Source organism: Xenopus laevis, chromosome 5S, assembly GCF_017654675.1.
Source record: "Xenopus laevis strain J_2021 chromosome 5S, Xenopus_laevis_v10.1, whole genome shotgun sequence".
NCBI classification, from domain to species: domain Eukaryota; kingdom Metazoa; phylum Chordata; class Amphibia; order Anura; family Pipidae; genus Xenopus; species Xenopus laevis.
Window position 1 is genome coordinate 49,563,621 of NC_054380.1, and position 22,402 is coordinate 49,586,022.

Below are 22,402 nucleotides of genomic sequence, written 5' to 3' on the forward strand. Positions count from 1 at the left end.
CCTAGCACCGGTTCTGGATACAGGGTGCTGATCATGGCCGTTGTTTTCCTTGCTAAATTGCAGGATGTCTGTAGGTGCAATTCATAAATTGTGCTCCCTGAGGTTATCTGCCTCCTGTGCCACAGACTAATGTCCAGGTTTCGCAATCGGAATTGCGTCCCTGACATGTGCTAAAATTACATGGGGTGGGGCCTTGAAGTGGTTGGGCTTCCTTATGAATAGTTGGTGCTGTGCACACATCAGAAACTGATGTAACGAATGACATCATTTTATGCACAGGATTTTCCAGGCCTTTTTGCGGTTCAGAAGGGTGGAGCTTCTGGACCACTTCCTACTACCAGAGGCTTCCACTTTTACCACTGTGATAAAAAGCCTTTGGGAGATGTGAGCTGTAGAGACAAGTTCCAATCTACTAATGTTCCTGCAATTAATGAGTTTGTATTATTGATAAAACATTATGCAAGACAAACCTTTGATTCTATTGAATCTGTGGGGAATTTGTTATGATTATGTTTCCTCCCAAGAATCTGCTGGGAGGAATTTCATTTAATAGCAGATGCGTTGAAGTGTTTGAGCTTTTCCCCTTGTTGAGTTAAATCATATTAAGTGTACAATTAAAGAAGCTATGGGTATTGAAGAAACTTCTGCATGCCACACTGCATCTCTCTCACCCAAAGAAGTTGTTCCAATTCATTTCCTCTTTCTGATTTAGCATAATGTGACAAGGAGAAATCTCCTTGAGCAGAATATCATCCAAACATACTCAAGATCCAATCAAGAATGAAGATTTAGTAAAAATTCCAGTGAGAGATCAGAACCATTGTTTAGACGAGGAAGACCATCAACAGGTAGTGGCCAAGCCTCCTTCAGTACTAAGCCCTTTTCTTTGAAGCATCAAGCGTCAGTGGAAAACTTAGGTATTTCTTTCCTGCTTTGCAAGAGATAACAGACCAATGGATGCTTCATATCATTAAGTAAGGGCATGTGATAGTCTTTTCCATTCCTCTCCCACAATTTACAACAAAACGCCTGCACCAGAGGCAGAAATTGGCTCTTGTTTCTGCAGTAGAAGAATTTGTATAAGGGTCTGACCACATTGGCAGATTCGGGGAGATTAGTCATCGACAGATCTCCTCTTCTTCGTGACGACTAATCTCCCCGATCTGCCTTCTGCCGGCTAAAATGAAAATCGTCTGGGGGCAGGCACGCGGAGCGCTTCGTTTTCCGAAGTTTCCTCGTGAGGCAATTACGGGCGACTTTGGAAAACTAATCTCTCTGTGTACCTGCCCCCAGGTGATTTTCATTTTAGCCGGCAGATCGGGGAGATTAGTCACTGCGAAGAGATTTGTTGCCTGGTGAGTAGGGATGGGCAAATTTGACCCGCTTCACCAAAAATTTGTCGCCGACGTCCATTAAAGTCTATGGGCGTCAAAATGTTATTGTCGCGCGGCAAAATTTTTTTGACGCCCATTAAAGTCTATGGCCGTCATTTCCTCGAGGCGAAAAAATTCGGCCATCCCTACTGGTGACTAATCTCCTTGAATCTGCCAGTGTGGCCAGACCCTCAAAAGGTTCTGGTTCCAGAGGGAGAAAAAGGGTAGGTGTGTATCCTAAATCTTCTTTGTAACAAAACCAGGTGTGAAACTTCAAACAATCATAAATTTAAGATCTAAATTCTAAAGAAAAGGTTTTGTAGTGAATCAGTTGCGCAACTTTAAATTCTTTACTTCTAGGGGACTAATTGGCTACAATCAACCTTTAAAATGCTTATCTTCATTTGCCTATTCATCCTACGCACAGGAAATATCTGTGAATTGCCATTAAAGAAAATACAGTCACACATCATTGGGAGTTCACTGCCCTTCCCTTTAGAATTAATAGTGCACTAAATGGGGAGAGTAATTAAAACCGCAAACGTTGTTTAAAATGACATTTTTGCGAATGTTTAGTGCTGCTCACAATGTAAAATCTTTTGCTTGTGAATATCACATTGCTCATTATTGCTAAGCAAAGGTTAGCGTTAACACCTGCTCTGAAGTTTTTGTTGCAAAAAACCCTTTGCTATTAAGAAATTTTATTACATACACTGCACATGTTTGCAAAAGCTATTTTTTTACAAGCTTTGCGAGGAAGTTGTTGAGGTCTCAGATTGGTCTGAAAGGATGCAAACAATGAAAATCTTGGTTGCTAACATTTGCAAAGGTGTTTGTGAATGTTTTTTAACACTGAGACGTTTTCACAAACATTTTTGTGGTAGTGGTGGCCTATTTAAGAGTTCAAGGTATTGTACATACAAAAAAATTGCAAACAAAATTCTCACTAATTCCTGCACAAAGGAAACAATTCCTAGAGTTCATTTTAGATTCTGTAACAGAGCACATTACAAGAGGTAATACACACAATTTATAGAAAAATTTCCAACCAGGGCAAGTTCTCAGCTGCATTGGAGACTATGCCACAGTCAAGAGCTCACCTAAAGCATTGCAAAATTTGCTCCATTTTACTTTGAACTGAAAACAAAATTAATTGCTGAGGAAGGTAAAACAACCTTGAGAGGTGAAAGAATCTCTTTGGTGACTCTGAGAAGACATCTTAACAGGAGGTGCCACCCCCTTTTCCAAAACAGTCAATCATACCACAGATGCAAGTTATGTAGGTGGGGGTGCTCATCTATGTACCATTTTTAAACAAGGCGCATGGAAGAAAAATTTAAGGGGCCTTTCAGACCATTCTCTGGAGTCAGAAGCAGTAGGGAAAGCCCTGTTTGACTTCGGAAATATTTCAATGTACTGATACAGACCAAAAATATTACTACAACATTCTACATAAAGAATACATACAGAAGAAGTACAGACCTTATGAAAAGATTTTGATTATTACATTCTGATGCTAATTGCACTGGTTTATGTGCTGCCATGTGGTAATTATCTGTATTAATTATTATTCAGACTTATATTGTGACATTTATATTCTATGTGTACTGTGTATATTGTGAGTGGGTCCCTAAGCTCAGTAAGTGACAGCAACACAGAGCATGTGCAGTGAATCAGCAGAAAATAAGGGGAGCTACTGGTTGCCTTGGGCTGGTACCAAAACACAATGTACAACATTTCTAGACTTCTTCTTTATTTAAACTTTCGTTCCCCTTGACTTGTCAGCTTCTTGTCTTCAGCTTCTTTTACACATCTGTGTAAATCATCTCCCTACCTCCTTTCCTTTTGTCGCTTGCCCCTACCTCCTTCCCTCCCCTCTGTCGCTCGCCCCTACCTCCTTCCCTCTCCTCTGTCACTCGCCCCTACCTCCTTCCCTCCCCTCCCCTCTGTCGCTCACCCCTACCTCCCTCTCCTGCCCTTACTCTTCCCCTTTGTTGCCCTCCCCTTATGGCAGATGAGCACTTTCACATGCACGCACCAGGGGTCGGGGTGGAAGCTGAATGGGTTGCCTAGGGGTTGCTTGGCACTGACTGGAATATTGAAATTTTGATGCTCTCCTTTTTTCACATACCAAAACTCAAAAAAGAAAAGGACCATCATTCCATAGATGTTAAACCCTGCCTTCTCATTTGTTTTTTTAGAGTTAAATCTTTTCACATCTCTCGTTCTCTACATCAGACTTTGTTGAAGGCAACACAGCTTCAAAAGCTACATTGGCTTGATGGATGGGTCAGGCTACAACAATGGCATATTAATTGACTGACAGTCCTTAATTGGCCAACAGTCCCTGAAAGTATTAAAGCTCATTGTGCCAGGGCAGTAGCAGCATCATTGGCAGAAAGCACATGGGTTTCTGTGGACCAAATCTGCCTCACAGCTTCGTATTCAAGCTAGTCTACATTCGTAAGACACTATTACCTGGATGTGACATTACTCCAGGAAGCAGCTTTTGCTTTATCTATACTTAAAGCTAAATCTGCCCCTACATTTGTCACCTGACCAGTTTTTTTACTGGCTAGCCAGTAAAACAGTTGCCAAGGCTTGAACCAGTATGTACTTGCCGGTAAATTTGTAATACCCTTAAAAAAAACTCTAATCCTAGAACAATGTAGACCTCTATAAAAATTATATTGCACAAAACAGCTCATATGTAAAACTCTGCTTCATGTAATAATCCCTTTTCATAATAATATACTGATTTTTCCAGGTATGTTCTTCTACATGAACTACCAATGCTGCTGTTACAATGCACTGCAGCCCCTGGAATGGAGCATAAGAATTATTTCATACCTGCCAATGCACACAATATAAGAGATTAAGTTTGTGACATGATAGACATAGACCCACTGATGTAGAAAATACAGTCAAAGTGTAAGATAAATGCTTTGTTCTTGTAATGTGATTATAAATTCTTTGGGACAGTGACATAGTGACCCTTTAGGAAAACTTGAATTTTTGTATTTGTTTTAATTAAACAATAATTTGTAAATAAGTTTCCTGTTAAATGAGTAATCATTTGAACTGAAATACATACATTCCAAATCATGAAATTTTTCATTATCCAAGTCACTAACTTATCCACTTCCACAAGGAAGTGCAAACCTTTAACTACATATGCATAATGTCAATTGTGAAGAAACCACTTTTATTTGTAGTTAGATGTCAAATAATGCGGACCAGTTCTGTGCAAAATCTGACCAAATGGCTAGGATGTAATGGCCATTATGGCAAGTTATGGGGCTGCTTCACTTCCAAAAGTGATATGGCTTCCACATAAGCCAATAGAAAGCACCACATGTTCTTTGGTAAGTTATATCACTTTAGAAGTCATTTAGTACAAATTAGTGCAAAGAGCAAAATATTGTCAGAAATCATTTTAATAAATGTACAATGCGGTGGTTTCCCCAGAATTCCAACTGTACTTATTGTCGTAAATTGCAAAGAGCACGTACAGGCATATATCTTGTATTGCTTAGACACTGAGGACCAGCTCCAGTGAAAGCTTTACATGCTTACTGTATAATTAACCCAAATCTGTATGATAATTTAGTACATTTTACAGTAATGATAATGTGTGATATGAACAAACAAGAGGCAAATGTACTGCCTTTGAAAGCAGATCTTTTTGCAGTGTTTATGACCTAGTTGGCTGTATTCCCTAATTTAACTTGTCTGTTTCTAGGTTACTGATCTTTATGGTTTTCTAAGGTACAAGAAACCCTGACATGTCTTAAACATATTGTAATTAATAGATAATTGTTGCTTTTGTGCCTTTGTGTTTATAATAAAAGCTTGTTTTCTAGCAGAGAAAAATTTTGGGTTTAAAAGAGATGTATGCATGATTTGAAGTTATATTTAATCTTTTCAGTCATTTTCCTGTTATTCTGTAGTAGTTCACCGTTGATTTTTAGTATGATTTAGACAGTGATCGCTGTCAAGTTTAGTTTGCCATAATAATTTATACATTTGGTTCCGATTACATATTGGTGGGACAACCCCTGCTTTTGCAAACCAGTTTAATAAGAGAGAGACGTTTTTTTAACCAATTTCAACCATTGAGGAACGATAGGTTCTGTAATGTCCATTCATAATAGTCCTTATCATTTCATCAACCACTTCAAGCAGGAGTGTTTTGGTGAGCAAACACTGGGCAAAGCTAGAGGGTGGGATAAATTTGTAATTACATTAATTCCAAAACCATGCTATATGTGGACAGCCTCATATTTAGTGGAAATTTAAATACATTTGAACACAGTTGAGCACATTTGGCTAACCCAGGTTTGACCAATGTTTCTAGCAGGTAGGGGATAAGGTAAAGATGATCATCTCCCTGTCCATAGATTATATGAGGAAATTATGCTATATGCCTATAACCTCCAGTTATTCATCTAAGTTTAGAAATAGCAGCCTGCTACTTGTTTGACAGCTGTATGAAATGGCAGAGGTTTTTGAAATTGCAGTGAATTATACAACATAGAGACCTTTTGCATTTTAGGGATGCCAGATTACCTCCCCAGATACTGGGGACTGATATTCTGTATATGGTTTCTGAAGTACTTCTTTCTTGCATGCATGTGTGTGTGTATGTTTGTATGAATGTCTGTATGTATAACTTTATTTATAAAGCGCTTATAGGATAAGTAGCTCTGTGAAATTTTACAATATAGAAAAGTACACACAGGGAAGACATTATAATAAATATGCCAAAATTAAGTTTCATGTGACAGCCGACACAGTAGGAAAGAAGTTCCTGCCCCGTAGAGCTCACATTTACAGTGGGGTGGATAACATATGGGCATGAAATAGGAGGGCAAAGTGCACAAACATTTGGCCAAAGTCTGATCTACCAGGATATCTCTGTGGCATCCTTTCAGGGGTTAATAGAGGTACTTCTGAAGTTACCTCAAGGGGCCGATACATCAAGGGTTGAATATCAAGGGTTAATTAACCCTCGATATTCGACTGGGGAATGAAAATCCTTCGAATATCGAAGTCGAAGGATTTTGCACAAAAAGTTCACTGGAACGATCAAAGGAATAATCCATCGATCGAACAATTTTTTAGGATTTTAATCCAACGATCGAAGGATTATCCTTCGACCAAAAAAATTTAGCCAAGCCTATGGGGACCTTCCCCATAGGCTAATATTGGGTTCGGTAGCTTTTAGGTGGCGAACTAGGGGGTCGAAGTTTTTTCTTATAGAGACAGTACTTCGACTATCGATTTTTTAGTTCAAATCATTCGAGGTCGAAGTAGCCCATTCGATGGTCGAAGTGGTCAAAAACACTTTGAAATTCAAAGTTTTTTTACTTCGAATCCTTCACTTGAGCTTGGTGAATTGGCCCCCAAGTGTGGAACCCTATGGAATACTTGACCCCGGTGCTCGGACCCTAGGAAGTCAGCACTTCCTCAACACAGCAGGAACAAAGAAAACAGGTACCCAGGACGCAATTCAAGTAGGAGACTAGCCCGTTACGTGTTTATTTAGTCAACACAACGTATCGGGGGCAGTTCCCCCTTCGACGAAACGTTGTGTTGACTAAATAAACAAGAAATAAAGCACGTAAGGGGCTAGTTCCCTACTTGAATTGCGCCCTGTGCGCCGAAACATTAGAGTTCTTCCATAGTGGGGGGCAGGATGGCACTATTGCAAGTGTTAAGTGCCCCCCCTTCATTAATTGTCAGAACTTGCCAGACTTCTATCTTTTAGTTTGGTGCACATCACACGGTAATCATGTCCAACTGTGTTTTTTCTAATCAAATTGGCTACATTTAAAAATATTGGCATATAGCATAATAGTTTTACTTGGATAGAGAATTGGTAAATTGAACATTTTCTAATTAAACCATTGTTGCTAGTGGAGTACTACAGCAGTCTTACTTTTTAACATGACCTTGAGGTAGGCATCGAAAATACCTTCTCTATTTTTCTGATGATACGTAGGGGCAAATTTACTAAAGGAACTTCGCCGATTTACTAGGCGCAGGCGTAACTTCGCTAGCAAAAGAGACTGACGCTGGCGCTCATTCGCATTCAATTGCCAGACGAAGTTGCGCTCTGGCAAAGGGACATAACCGTAAATTCACTAAGATGCAGATTTTTCTGAACGTTCTCTTGCGCCAGACTCAGACCAGGCGAAGTGCAATAGAGTAGATAGGACTTCCTCAAAATATAGTTGGAAAGTCCCAAAAAACGCTGGCGTCTTTTCCTTTTTTCAAGGTGATAGGCTGCAAAAGAGCGTACATTTTTTTGGGGTAACCCGGTTCCCCCAACATTTCCTAACATATGGCACATAAACGATACACTGGGCTCATGTGTAGGGCATTATAACAACTCTATTTTCTTTTATTAAGCTTCCCTTGGCTTGTGTAATGTATTTGCTGCAACAAATACGTCCATTCAACTTTAACTTCCCGCCGTATGCAAATTAGTTAACGCTAGCGCAACTTCGCTCTGCTTGCCGAATTAATGCCAGCGTTTGGCACCCTGGTCGCAACTTCGCATGTTAGTGAATTAGCGTTATCTGAGCGAATTTTCAGCCGTCGCTGATGAATTTTCACCACTTAGTAAATTTGCCCCTAAGTCGTGCAAAAGAATAAGTTCCATGTAGGATGTTGCCACGTTGCCGAGAGATTTGACTAAATTAAAAATTGGGAAGCAAACTGGCAAATTAAGTTCAGTGTTGACAAGTGCAATGGTATGCCCTTTGGTAGAAATAATATAAATGCTAGTTAAACAGTTAAATGGTGGTGTGTTCAGGGTTTCCTTAATTAAAAAAAATTAGTGTTTTATAGAAATAATATACTGTTGCCCTGCACTGGTTAAATGTATGTGTTTGCTTCAGGGATACAACTATAGTTTATAGAAACAAGCTGCTGTGTAGCCATGGGAGCATCCATTCAAAGCTGAAAAAGCGCAAAAGGCACATGATACACAGCAGATAACAGGTAAGCTCTGTAGTATACAATGCAATTCTTCAGAACGTATCTGTTATCTACTGTGTATCATGTGCTTGAATGGCTGTCCCCATGGCTACCCCCATGGCTACAGAGCAGCTTGTTTATCTAAACTATCGTTGTATCTCTGAAGCAAACAAACTGGTGATGGTGAATGGTGACTGGTGAATGCCGAACCGATACCCGTGGGACCTGCAGTGCTCCTTGCGGGCGGGTGCGGGTTGAGCTCTTCTCCTGCTCTCCCTGACCTCCACCTTCAAATGCTGGCATCCAACTTCCGGGTTCCTGTTTTATACCCTCGCATCTGCTCGTCCGCCCATTTTGTGACGTTATTGTGACGTCATCGGCGGCGCGGGTCTATAAAAGGACCCCCGGAAGCGGGTGTGGGAAACCCTGACCCGCACATCACCAAAATACATCATCATTTTGTCATTCCTTTAAAACAGTTTTATTTGTTGGTGTTACTGTTCCTTTAAGAAGGTTTTGGGGATTTTTGTGTATAACAATCTGTTTAACTCAAAGCATTCTCATAGAGTGATAAAGCAAGTACAGTCTTGCATAAAAAGGGCATTAACTTGAGGGATGAAACCATCAATTAAAAATTCTGAACTATTTCTGAAATACTGTTATCTATTCCTGCTCAACATTTCTCTCTCCTCATTCTCTCTCTTCATGCAGGAGTTGGGACTTGTGAATGACAGCCTTATATTGCCTTTTGGAGTACTTCTTTTAAATAGAAGAGTTATTAAGCTCACTCTTTTGAAAATCCTATCTTCCTACATGCAGGGTTTGTGCCAAAGTTACATTATGTTTGTGCTGGAATTCGTTATTTGAGTGAGCTCTAATACATTTGCTAGGAAAAGGGACCACCTCTAAAAGATATATAATCATTATTTCAGACCCAATTTAGAGTTTTTAATTGATTATAGTCAGAAAGTGTCCTGTTTTAGTACGATGAAGCTTGTATTATTTTTGCAATAAAGTTCCCCCTTAAGAAGGATAGTAATGAACTAGAGAGTGTGTAGAGATGTGCAAAAAACTCACAAAGGGGATGGATTATTTAACCTATGAAGGTACACTATCAAGTTTGTTATATTCTTTGCAGAACAGGCACATGTAAGAGGACATAACTACTCTTGACAAGTACATTAGAGGACATTATCGACCATCTTTTTTCCAATAAAAAAAGATCAATTCACAAGAAGCCACTCCTTGAGGGATTGAATTTTCATTTCAAGAAGCATAGGTTGTTCTTCACAGCGAAGTTGTTGAATTTCCATCCTTGCCTGATGGCAGATTCTATTAATGTCTATAAGTCGGTTAGTATAGGTATCTGTATACTGTATATAGATTATATATGTCTGTATATATGTTCTCTGGGGTTAGTTTAGAGGAGCTGAACATGATAGACTTTTTTTCAACCCAACGTAACTAACAGGTGACAACTCAAAGTCCATTAAGGTTTAAGATATTTGAGGGTTCAGGGGTATTTATTACTGGACAGGTGGTGGACTTCCATACCTTTGTACATTCCATAATAGCTCAGGGACAAATTTTTTCCATCGTGCATGGATGGAGGCAAATTGGAGAGTGGTGATTTACCCTTTCCTATGAGTTAACTAATAGAAAGTGAAGTTTCACATAGGCAAAAATGTTAACTTGATAGATGTGTCTTTTTTCCAACGTCATTTATTATGTTACTGTAGTTATAGGGGGTTATATAATAAAAGATACTTAGGGGCCCATTTACTAATATTAGAATTTGCGGGTTTTCTATATTTCTAAAAATCGAGATTTATTAAGGGGCCGATTCACTAACTTCGTGTGAAGGATTCGAAGTAAAAAAAACTTCGAATTTCGAAGTGTTTTTTGGGCTACTTCGACCATCGAATGGGCTACTACGACCTTCGAATACGACTTCGAATCGAACGATTCGAACTAAAAATCGTTCGACCATTCGATAGTCGAAGTACTTTCTCTTTAAGAAAAAACTGCGACCCCCTAGTTCGCCATCTAAAAGCTACCGAACTCAATGTTAGCCTATGGGGAGGTCCCCATAGGCTTGGCTAACTTTTTTTGATCGAAGGATATTCCTTCGATCGTTGGATTAAAATCCTTCGAATCGTTCGATTCGAAGGATTTTATTGTTCGATCGAAGGAATAATCCTTCGATCGTTCGATCGCACTATTTGCGCTAAAATCCTTCGACTTCGATATTCGAAGTCGAAGGATTTTAATTCCCAGTCGAATATCGAGGGTTAATTAACCCTCGATATTCTACCCTTTGTGAATCGGCCCCTTAGTGTAAAAACCACGAAGACCTCTAAGGCAAAACTTTGCCAAGAAAAAGTTGTCAAGTCTATAGAATTAAATGGGAGCTGAGCTAATCCTATTGGACCACTTTAAATTAATACAGACTTTTAGAGGTTTTTTTTTTTCTTTTCACTAGAAATTGTTGAAAAACTAAAAATTTTTAAGATATTCAAGTTTTTCTTATTTTTTTCCATATTGTTCTGCACATTATTTTGTTCTCCCTTTATAGAATTGTATATTTTCATAAACTTAATGACAATTGTGGCTTTGTAGTTTTGTTTCAAAAACTCTAAAACCTTTAAAATCCGACCTTCAGTAAATAAGCCTCCACGTTTGCACAGGAGCATTAACCCATAGCAACCAATCAGTAGATAGCATTCACTGGTCATCTGTTTAAAAGCATGCCTTAACATTTACAAATATGTGTTTTTTTTTTAGCACACAAATTCCTGCAGTAGTTGTTTACTACTCCTGGTCAAACTTTGTGCCTTTTATTACATATGGGGGATAGTTTTTATATCTATTCTTTGTTCCTTTGTGAAATAAAATATACTATAACTTTGCCTTAATGTTTGCAAACATGTTGTTTTTTAGCACACTGATTCCTGAAGTAGTTGATTACTACTTTTCACTTGCAAAATCAGCTAAATATATAACTTTGCATATATAATGTTATTTATAATAAAGCTTAGGTAGCAGGATAACTTATCGTATAGCATAATTTATACCTTCAAAGAGTGTGTAGTGGCTAGAGAAAGTGAAGTAGTCAAGTGAAGATTTTTCTTGTTTTGTTTTTAAATTGCATTCTGTGTGGCATTCTGAAGTGTGTTTCCTTATACGTTCATTAACTTCTTGGAAAAAAAATAACATTCCTGTCTTGCTTTATGTCAAGGATTTTTGGTATACCCTGAGGATCATATTGCTCATCTCACATGACACAAAGCAAGATCAATTACTCTTTATCTGAAAAGCTTTTTTTTTTTTTTCTTCAAAATTACTACATTGCTGCCTGGGTCATTTTTGCCTAATTAATCTATAAAAAGGAAGAGATACTATTTCTTGCTGAGGCAGATCAAAGAAAGCTTTGAACTTTGAAATACATTTGTATCTTAACTGCTTATGCTACAGAAAGAAATACTGCTTCATTATAGTTTGTATAAAAAGTAAATGGAAACATAAAGGGTATTTTTGTAAATATAGGAGGGATACTACACATTTATATATATATATATATATATATATATATATATATATATATATATATATATATATATATATATATATATATATATATATATATATACAAATACAAGATTCCTCTGCACTCAACCCATTATCAATATATTTAAGACAGAGACATTTTGTGCATACTGCTACTGAAAAATGCCTTACCCTTTAAACAAAACAGGGATTGTTTGTCCATATATTGCAATATATTTAAGCTGGCCAACTACGTCAAAGTCATCCCATATCTGGCCAGTCCTATGCTCAATTTTCATTTGATTCATTAAGAATTCTATGGTTTCATTATACATTTTATAAAAGGGTCGAATACGTTTTACCTGCAACTTACTAGCTGCTTTCAAAGTAAAACTCCCAAACTTGGCTGCCCTTTTATTAGACACCAGTGGGATCACCTGACTATAGTTGGAGGGGGTGGGAGCTACAACATGGAGCTGGTCACTGCTCTTGTAGAACTATAACAAACAAGGGAAAGTTGTGCTCACCACTAGTTTTTAAAATCATTAGGCGGGGGTGCAATGAGGGTGTGACCACAAAATACATATAGACAAATACAAGATTCCTCTGCACTCAACCCATTATCAATATATTTAAGACAGAGACATTTTGTGCATACTGCTACTGAAAAATGCCTTACCCTTTAAACAAAACAGGGATTGTTTGTCCATATATTGCAATATATTTAAGCTGGCCAACTACGTCAAAGTCATCCCATATCTGGCCAGTCCTATGCTCAATTTTCATTTGATTCATTAAGAATTCTATGGTTTCATTATACATTTTATAAAAGGGACGAATACGTTTTACCTGCAACTTACTAGCTGCTTTCAAAGTAAAACTCCCAAACTTGGCTGCCCTTTTATTAGACACCAGTGGGATCACCTGACTATAGTTGGAGGGGGTGGGAGCTACAACATGGAGCTGGTCACTGCTCTTGTAGAACTATAACAAACAAGGGAAAGTTGTGCTCACCACTAGTTTTTAAAATCATTAGGCGGGGGTGCAATGAGGGTGTGACCACAAAATACATATAGACAAATACAAGATTCCTCTGCACTCAACCCATTATCAATATATTTAAGACAGAGACATTTTGTGCATACTGCTACTGAAAAATGCCTTACCCTTTAAACAAAACAGGGATTGTTTGTCCATATATTGCAATATATTTAAGCTGGCCAACTACGTCAAAGTCATCCCATATCTGGCCAGTCCTATGCTCAATTTTCATTTGATTCATTAAGAATTCTATGGTTTCATTATACATTTTATAAAAGGGACGAATACGTTTTACCTGCAACTTACTAGCTGCTTTCAAAGTAAAACTCCCAAACTTGGCTGCCCTTTTATTAGACACCAGTGGGATCACCTGACTATAGTTGGAGGGGGTGGGAGCTACAACATGGAGCTGGTCACTGCTCTTGTAGAACTATAACAAACAAGGGAAAGTTGTGCTCACCACTAGTTTTTAAAATCATTAGGCGGGGGTGCAATGAGGGTGTGACCACAAAATACATATAGACAAATACAAGATTCCTCTGCACTCAACCCATTATCAATATATTTAAGACAGAGACATTTTGTGCATACTGCTACTGAAAAATGCCTTACCCTTTAAACAAAACAGGGATTGTTTGTCCATATATTGCAATATATTTAAGCTGGCCAACTACGTCAAAGTCATCCCATATCTGGCCAGTCCTATGCTCAATTTTCATTTGATTCATTAAGAATTCTATGGTTTCATTATACATTTTATAAAAGGGACGAATACGTTTTACCTGCAACTTACTAGCTGCTTTCAAAGTAAAACTCCCAAACTTGGCTGCCCTTTTATTAGACACCAGTGGGATCACCTGACTATAGTTGGAGGGGATGGGAGCTACAACATGGAGCTGGTCACTGCTCTTGTAGAACTATAACAAACAAGGGAAAGTTGTGCTCACCACTAGTTTTTAAAATCATTAGGCGGGGGTGCAATGAGGGTGTGACCACAAAATACATATAGACAAATACAAGATTCCTCTGCACTCAACCCATTATCAATATATTTAAGACAGAGACATTTTGTGCATACTGCTACTGAAAAATGCCTTACCCTTTAAACAAAACAGGGATTGTTTGTACATATATTGCAATATATTTAAGCTGGCCAACTACGTCAAAGTCATCCCATATCTGGCCAGTCCTATGCTCAATTTTCATTTGATTCATTAAGAATTCTATGGTTTCATTATACATTTTATAAAAGGGACGAATACGTTTTACCTGCAACTTACTAGCTGCTTTCAAAGTAAAACTCCCAAACTTGGCTGCCCTTTTATTAGACACCAGTGGGATCACCTGACTATAGTTGGAGGGGGTGGGAGCTACAACATGGAGCTGGTCACTGCTCTTGTAGAACTATAACAAACAAGGGAAAGTTGTGCTCACCACTAGTTTTTAAAATCATTAGGCGGGGGTGCAATGAGGGTGTGACCACAAAATACATATAGACAAATACAAGATTCCTCTGCACTCAACCCATTATCAATATATTTAAGACAGAGACATTTTGTGCATACTGCTACTGAAAAATGCCTTACCCTTTAAACAAAACAGGGATTGTTTGTCCATATATTGCAATATATTTAAGCTGGCCAACTACGTCAAAGTCATCCCATATCTGGCCAGTCCTATGCTCAATTTTCATTTGATTCATTAAGAATTCTATGGTTTCATTATACATTTTATAAAAGGGACGAATACGTTTTACCTGCAACTTACTAGCTGCTTTCAAAGTAAAACTCCCAAACTTGGCTGCCCTTTTATTAGACACCAGTGGGATCACCTGACTATAGTTGGAGGGGGTGGGAGCTACAACATGGAGCTGGTCACTGCTCTTGTAGAACTATAACAAACAAGGGAAAGTTGTGCTCACCACTAGTTTTTAAAATCATTAGGCGGGGGTGCAATGAGGGTGTGACCACAAAATACATATAGACAAATACAAGATTCCTCTGCACTCAACCCATTATCAATATATTTAAGACAGAGACATTTTGTGCATACTGCTACTGAAAAATGCCTTACCCTTTAAACAAAACAGGGATTGTTTGTCCATATATTGCAATATATTTAAGCTGGCCAACTACGTCAAAGTCATCCCATATCTGGCCAGTCCTATGCTCAATTTTCATTTGATTCATTAAGAATTCTATGGTTTCATTATACATTTTATAAAAGGGACGAATACGTTTTACCAGCTCCATGTTGTAGCTCCCACCCCCTCCAACTATAGTCAGGTGATCCCACTGGTGTCTAATAAAAGGGCAGCCAAGTTTGGGAGTTTTACTTTGAAAGCAGCTAGTAAGTTGCAGGTAAAACGTATTCGTCCCTTTTATAAAATGTATAATTAAACCATAGAATTCTTAATGAATCAGATGAAAATTGAGCATAGGACTGGCCAGATATGGGATGACTTTGACGTAGTTGGCCAGCTTAAATATATTGCAATATATGGACAAACAATCCCTGTTTTGTTTAAAGGGTAAGGCATTTTTCAGTAGCAGTATGCACAAAATGTCTCTGTCTTAAATATATTGATAATGGGTTGAGTGCAGAGGAATCTTGTATTTGTCTATATGTATTTTGTGGTCACACCCTCATTGCACCCCCGCCTAATGATTTTAAAAACTAGTGGTGAGCACAACTTTCCCTTGTTTGTTATAGTTCTACAAGAGCAGTGACCAGCTCCATGTTGTAGCTCCCACCCCCTCCAACTATAGTCAGGTGATCCCACTGGTGTCTAATAAAAGGGCAGCCAAGTTTGGGAGTTTTACTTTGAAAGCAGCTAGTAAGTTGCAGGTAAAACGTATTCGTCCCTTTTATAAAATGTATAATGAAACCATAGAATTCTTAATGAATCAAATGAAAATTGAGCATAGGACTGGCCAGATATGGGATGACTTTGACGTAGTTGGCCAGCTTAAATATATTGCAATATATGGACAAACAATCCCTGTTTTGTTTAAAGGGTAAGGCATTTTTCAGTAGCAGTATGCACAAAATGTCTCTGTCTTAAATATATTGATAATGGGTTGAGTGCAGAGGAATCTTGTATTTGTCTATATGTATTTTGTGGTCACACCCTCATTGCACCCCCGCCTAATGATTTTAAAAACTAGTGGTGAGCACAACTTTCCCTTGTTTGTTATATATATATATATATATATATACACACACACAGTGGTGTGAAAAACTATTTGCCCCCTTCCTGATTTCTTATTCTTTTGCATGTTTGTCACACTTAAATGTTTCTGCTCATCAAAAACCGTTAACTATTAGTCAAAGATAACATAATTGAACACAAAATGCAGTTTTTAAATGAAGGTTTACGTTATTAAGGGAGAAAAAAAACTCCAAATCTACATGGGCCTGTGTGAAAAAGTGATTGCCCCCCTTGTTAAAAAATAACTTAACTGTGGTTTATCACACCTGAGTTCAATTTCAAAGGTTATAAAGCCATTTCTAAAGCTTTGGGACTCCAGCGAACCACAGTGAGAGCCATTATCCACAAATGGCAAAAACATGGAACAGTGGTGAACCTTCCCAGGAGTGGCCGGCCGACCAAAATTACCCCAAGAGCGCAGAGACAACTCATCCGAGAGGCCACAAAAGACCCCAGGACAACATCTAAAGAACTGCAGGCCTCACTTGCCTCAATTAAGGTCAGTGTTCACGACTCCACCATAAGAAAGAGACTGGGCAAAAACGGCCTGCATGGCAGATTTCCAAGGCGCAAACCACTTTTAAGCAAAAAGAACATTAAGGCTCGTCTCAATTTTGCTAAAAAACATCTCAATGATTGCCAAGACTTTTGGGAAAATACCTTGTGGACCGACGAGACAAAAGTTGAACTTTTTGGAAGGTGCGCATCCCGTTACATCTGGCGTAAAAGTAACACAGCATTTCAGAAAAAGAACATCATACCAACAGTAAAATATGGTGGTGGTAGTGTGATGGTCTGGGGTTGTTTTGCTGCTTCAGGACCTGGAAGACTTGCTGTGATAGATGGAACCATGAATTCTACTGTCTACCAAAAAATCCTGAAGGAGAATGTCCGGCCATCTGTTCGTCAACTCAAGCTGAAGCGATCTTGGGTGCTGCAGCAGGACAATGACCCAAAACACACCAGCCAATCCACCTCTGAATGGCTGAAGAAAAACAAAATGAAGACTTTGGAGTGGCCTAGTCAAAGTCCTGACCTGAATCCTATTGAGATGTTGTGGCATGACCTTAAAAAGGCGCTTCATGCTAGAAAACCCTCAAATAAAGCTGAATTACAACAATTCTGCAAAGATGAGTGGGCCAAAATTCCTCCAGAGCGCTGTAAAAGACTCGTTGCAAGTTATCGCAAACGCTTGATTGCAGTTATTGCTGCTAAGGGTGGCCCAACCAGTTATTACGTTCAGGGGGCAATTACTTTTTCTCACAGGTTTGGATTTCTTTTCTCCCTAAATAATAAAAACCCTCATTTAAAAACTGCATTTTGTGTTTACTTGTGTTATCTTTGACTAATAGTTAAATGTGTTTGATGATCAGAAACATTTTGTGTGACAAACATGCAAAACAATAAGAAATCAGGAAGGGGGCAAATAGTTTTTCACACCACTGTGTATATATATATATATATATATATATATATATATATATATATATATATATATATATATATATATATATATAATCTCCCTGGTTGTGACCTGCAATCCTGGCCCCTCTGCCGCCTGAGACAGTGTGCAGTTGCTGCCGCACCTCCCCCATGCGCTCACCTATTAGTGCCAGAGGGGGTCCGGGGTGTCCAAACTGCACAAGCTACCTATTGTACTAGGATTGTAAGGCAGTTTCTATTTAGGCAGTGGAACACTGGTCTAGTGGTCGTCAGCATCAACTACAATGCACCCGTCACCATTCCTGATAGTAGTGGGTTGAGGTACAGTATAATGGGAAAGCTAGGATAGGCTGGGCAGTGGGATTAGTAAGGGGTCTGAATCTCCATCATCTTATGTAAATGTCAGAAGTAAAAGTAGTAACCTCTACTGTGTGCTGGCAAATGCATGGATTGTGTCAGGTAAAATGAGAGAGTTGGAGTTAGTTGCTTCTGATTATGATATATAAAGTTATGATATAATTGGTATCACTGAGGTTGGGATGAAATGTGACTGGGCTGTGAATTGAAATTGTGATGGAAAAGGGTATTGCAGTGAGGAGTAAAATGAATCCAAATTGAATTTTAATTTTTTTAAAATATGTAAATTGTAAAAAAATATGAAGCAGGAAGGAGCGGGACCCTTAATATCAGAATGGGGGGCTCAGTTCGATAAGAACCGGGAAAAAGCAGAGATTCTTAACTGTTTGGTTTTTTTTTTGTCTGTCTACATTACTGAAGAACCAGCTAATGAAGGTTTCCTTCTTAATAGTCTCAATTCTAATAATACAACTACTGATGCATGGGTTACGCAAGAGAAAATTTTAAAATAGACTAGAACATGTAAAAGTAAACAAAGATCCAGGACCAGATGGTATTCATCCCAGGGTACTAAACAAGCTTAGTTAGCTCGGTGATTGCCAAACCATTATACTTAATTTTTCAGGATTCATTGAGGTGTGACATGGTGCAGAGAGACTGGTAAATTGCTACTGTAATTGTTATACACTAAATGGCAGTGTGTTGGGGGTTTACTTAATTGAGCAGATCTGGGGATTTTTGTAGATAACAAGTTGTTTAATTCCAGGCAGTGTCTGTCATTCTGTGACTAATTGTCACGAGCGCCTGGCGCTCTCTTCAGGTCCGGCACGGCGTCCAAGATGGCGGCGCCATTTGTTTTGGCGCATGACGTCATGCACTGCGCATTGGCTCGAAAATTCTAAATAAAAGGCGTCAAGGGCAATGGTTCATTGCCCAATTATAGGTTTCTGTTCCTGTACTACCTGGGTGCTATTATTATTGCCTAATCTACTTATTCTGGACTTTGACCCCTGCTTTGACCTGGTTTTTGATCCTTGCAGCCTGCCTTGTGGACTTCTTGCCTGTTGACTATGCCTTCTGGTTAACCCCTTCTGGATACTGCGAACTTGGACTTCTGTTCTAGCTTCCTCCTTGGTCCTAATTACTCCTGTTGGAGCTGCTAGGCCCCTGTGACATTATAATTGGACCATGGATCCCAATCGGATTTCGGCAGAGCCTTCCGTAGACTGACAGACCGCATGGAGTCGTATGAAGCTCAGCAGTCTAATTTTGGCCTTTCTCTAACGGCCATTCTGGATAAGCTGTCTGCTCTCTCACCGGCAACCCTGGCTCCACCATCCGCTTCGGCTCCACCTCCGGTTTCTTCAACCCACACTTCCGAGCCACGTATCCTGGCACCTCCTCTCTTTGGTGGTGATCCTCAGGCTTGCAGGGGGTTTCTGAACCAGTGCGACATCCAGTTCACGCTGCTTCCCAATCAGTATGTTTCTGAACGCGCTAAGGTGAGATACATTATTACCCGCCTTACTGGAAAAGCCCTAGAGTGGGCATCTCCTCTGTGGGAGCAAGAGGATCCTCTGATAGACGATTCCAAAGCCTTCATCCAAGATCTGCGAACCGTGTTTGATGTCCCCGGCCGGGCAGCGTCCACTTCCTCACGGTTGTTCCAGATTTGTCAGGGGACTCATACTGTGCCAGAATATGCCATATAGTTCCGCACGCTGGTCGCTGAGACGGGTTGGAACAACGAGGCCTACCATGTTGATTTTTACAACAGGCTCTCTATCCGTCTGAAGGATGACCTGGTTTCTCGTGAGCTGCCTTCTCGTTGGGAAGATCTTATTGCCTTAGCCGTCAAGGTGGACACTTGGCAAAGAGAGCACCAAGCGGATAAAGACTGTGGCAAGAGATTTCAACCTCTATTGGCTCCCTGCTTCCAAAGGCCTATGCTTCCCAGTTCACCTTCTCCTACAGTGTCTGCTTCTCCTGCTACTTCAACTGAAGAACCAATGCATATAGGATGTGCCCAACTCTCTGACAGGAGAGATTTCGGAGATGTTCAGCTGGCCTGTGTCTGTATTGTGGGGGTCAGTCTCACTTTGCAAACCCATTGAAATCAGGGGGTTCTTTTCGCCAAGGTAATACTGGCCTGTCTCAGATGGAGAGCGTTGTACCGGTTCTCCAAGAAAATTTTCACAGATTTCTTCTACCTCTACAGATTAATCTGGGCACTAAAACTGTCGATGGCACTGCATTCCTTGATTCCGGGGCTGCTGGAAATTTCATGGACTCACCTTTGCTAAGTACATGGGTGTTCCCCTGTTTCCCTTGTCTACTCCCCCATCGTTGACAGACCGCTTGCCTCTGCGATTATTTCCATGACGACCGGGGAATAACCCATGCAGGTTGGGACTTTGCACGGCGGGTTTCTGTTTCCACTACTGATCTACAATCCCTACCGGCAGTCTACAGGGATTTTGCTGACGTATCCGCGGAATTCCTTCCCCCTCATCGACCCTACGACTGCCCAATTGATCTCCTCCCTGGAACCGTACCCCCCAGAGGTCGCACTTATCCTTTGTCCCCTGCAGATACCTCCGCTATAAAGGACTATATTCAGGAGAATCTCCAGCGGGGGTTTATTCGTACCTCTACCTGTCTGGCTGGGGCTGGCTTCTTCTTCGTAGAAAAGAAGGATGGTGGTTTACGTCCTTGCATTGACTACAGAGGCCTTAATAAAATTGCAGTAAAAAATCCAACTTTTCGACCAACTTAAAGGGGCTCAAATATTCTCTTAGTTGGATCTATGCAGGGTGTATAACCTAATCCGTATTCGTGAAGGGGACAAATGGAAGACGGCATTCAACACCCGGGATGGACATTACGAGTATCTCGTAATGCCCTTTGGCCTCTGCAACAGGAGTTTGTGAATGATATTTTCCGGGATCGTCTGGGTAAATCAGTAGTCATGTATCTAGACGACATCCTAATCTTCTCCAAAGATTTGGAAAGCCATCGTTCCCAAGTGAAGGAGGTTCTCTTTCATTTGAGGAAGCACTCTCTCTTTGCCAAATTGAAGAAGTGCATCTTTGAAGTGTCCAAAATCCCGTTCCTTGGGTATGTCATTTCCTCCGAGGGATTCAAGATGGACCCCGCCAAGATTTCGGCTATCCAGAAGTGGCCTCTTCCCTTAAGTACCAAGGCCATACAGAAATTTATTGGATTCGCAAACTACTACCGGCAATTCATTAAAGGGTTCTCTTACCGTATTTCCGTATTTCTCCTATCCTTGCTCTCATCCACAAGGGAGGACCCAGTTATTGGCCTCCTCCTGCCCTGGAAGCCTTGTAGTCCCTGAAAGATGCTTTTACTTCTGCCTCAGTTCTCCATCACCCTTACCCTCATCTACCTTTCTTCATTGAAGTTGATGCCTCCGAAGTCGGAGCAGGTGCTATTATTTCCCAAAGACATTCTGCTGATGGGAAATGACACCCGTGTGCTTACTTTTCCAAGAAATTTACCCCTGCAGAGCGGAACTATGATGTTGGGAATCGTGAACTTCTGGCAGTGAAACTTGCTCTCGAGGAATGGCGTCACCTTTTAGAAGGGGCTCCATTTATACCGACCATAAGAATCTAGAATTTATACAAACTCTTAAAAGACTGAATCCTTGACAAGCAAGAAGGGCTCTCTTCTTTTCTCACTTAAATTTTGTGTTGACCTATCGTCCTGGCTCCAAGAATCGGAAAGCTGATGCACTCAAAGCATCTCGAAGCTTCAGTGCAGTGGATCGTCAATCCGAAGTACAAGATCCAGTCATTCCTCCGGCTAGAATTATCGCGTCCCTGTTCCCTCAGTTGGCTGAACAAATCTTGTCCATTCAGTCCTCCGCTCCTTTGGATACTCCTATTGGGATGGCGTTTTTACCTCCTGAACTTCATCTCTTCATTTTGCAGCAAACTCATTGCTCCAAACAGGCCGGTCACCCTGGCATTGGAAAGACTTTAGAACTTTTGAATCACCTAGTCTGGTGGCCAACCATGTGGAAAGACGTCAAGGACTTTGTTGCTGCTTGCACTATATGTGCCACTTCCAAGCCCAGCCATTCCCGACCCAGTGAATAAATAAATATGTGGATTGCACACTCAGAATTATATAAAAAGTCAAAATTTGGGGGGCTCTAGCTCTAGTTCCACGAAGTTTCTCCATTTCTATTGCTGATCTACTGTAATTATATGATTTTTTGATCTCTGTTCTGTTCACTTTTAATCTGCACTGCTCGGCGAATCCTTTCAGATGCAGAACCATTGCCTTCTTTCGGCTAGATACTTATAGACCCTCCCCCCCCTTTTTTTTTTTTTTTTTTCTTTGACTTTCGCAAGGTCCTTTTACGACTACTAATGGACTATTATGTTTGTCTATGCTTCATTTATCTCATGCTAGGTGA

The 22,402-nt window shown here is 39.9% G+C and overlaps 1 protein-coding gene across 3 annotated transcripts in view; it reads left to right on the forward strand.

The window, feature by feature from the left end:
- LOC121394208 (peroxisomal targeting signal 2 receptor-like) overlaps nt 1-22,402 on the forward strand; it is a 193,152-nt gene that overhangs the window by 35,562 nt on the left and 135,188 nt on the right. The window lies entirely within an intron of this gene.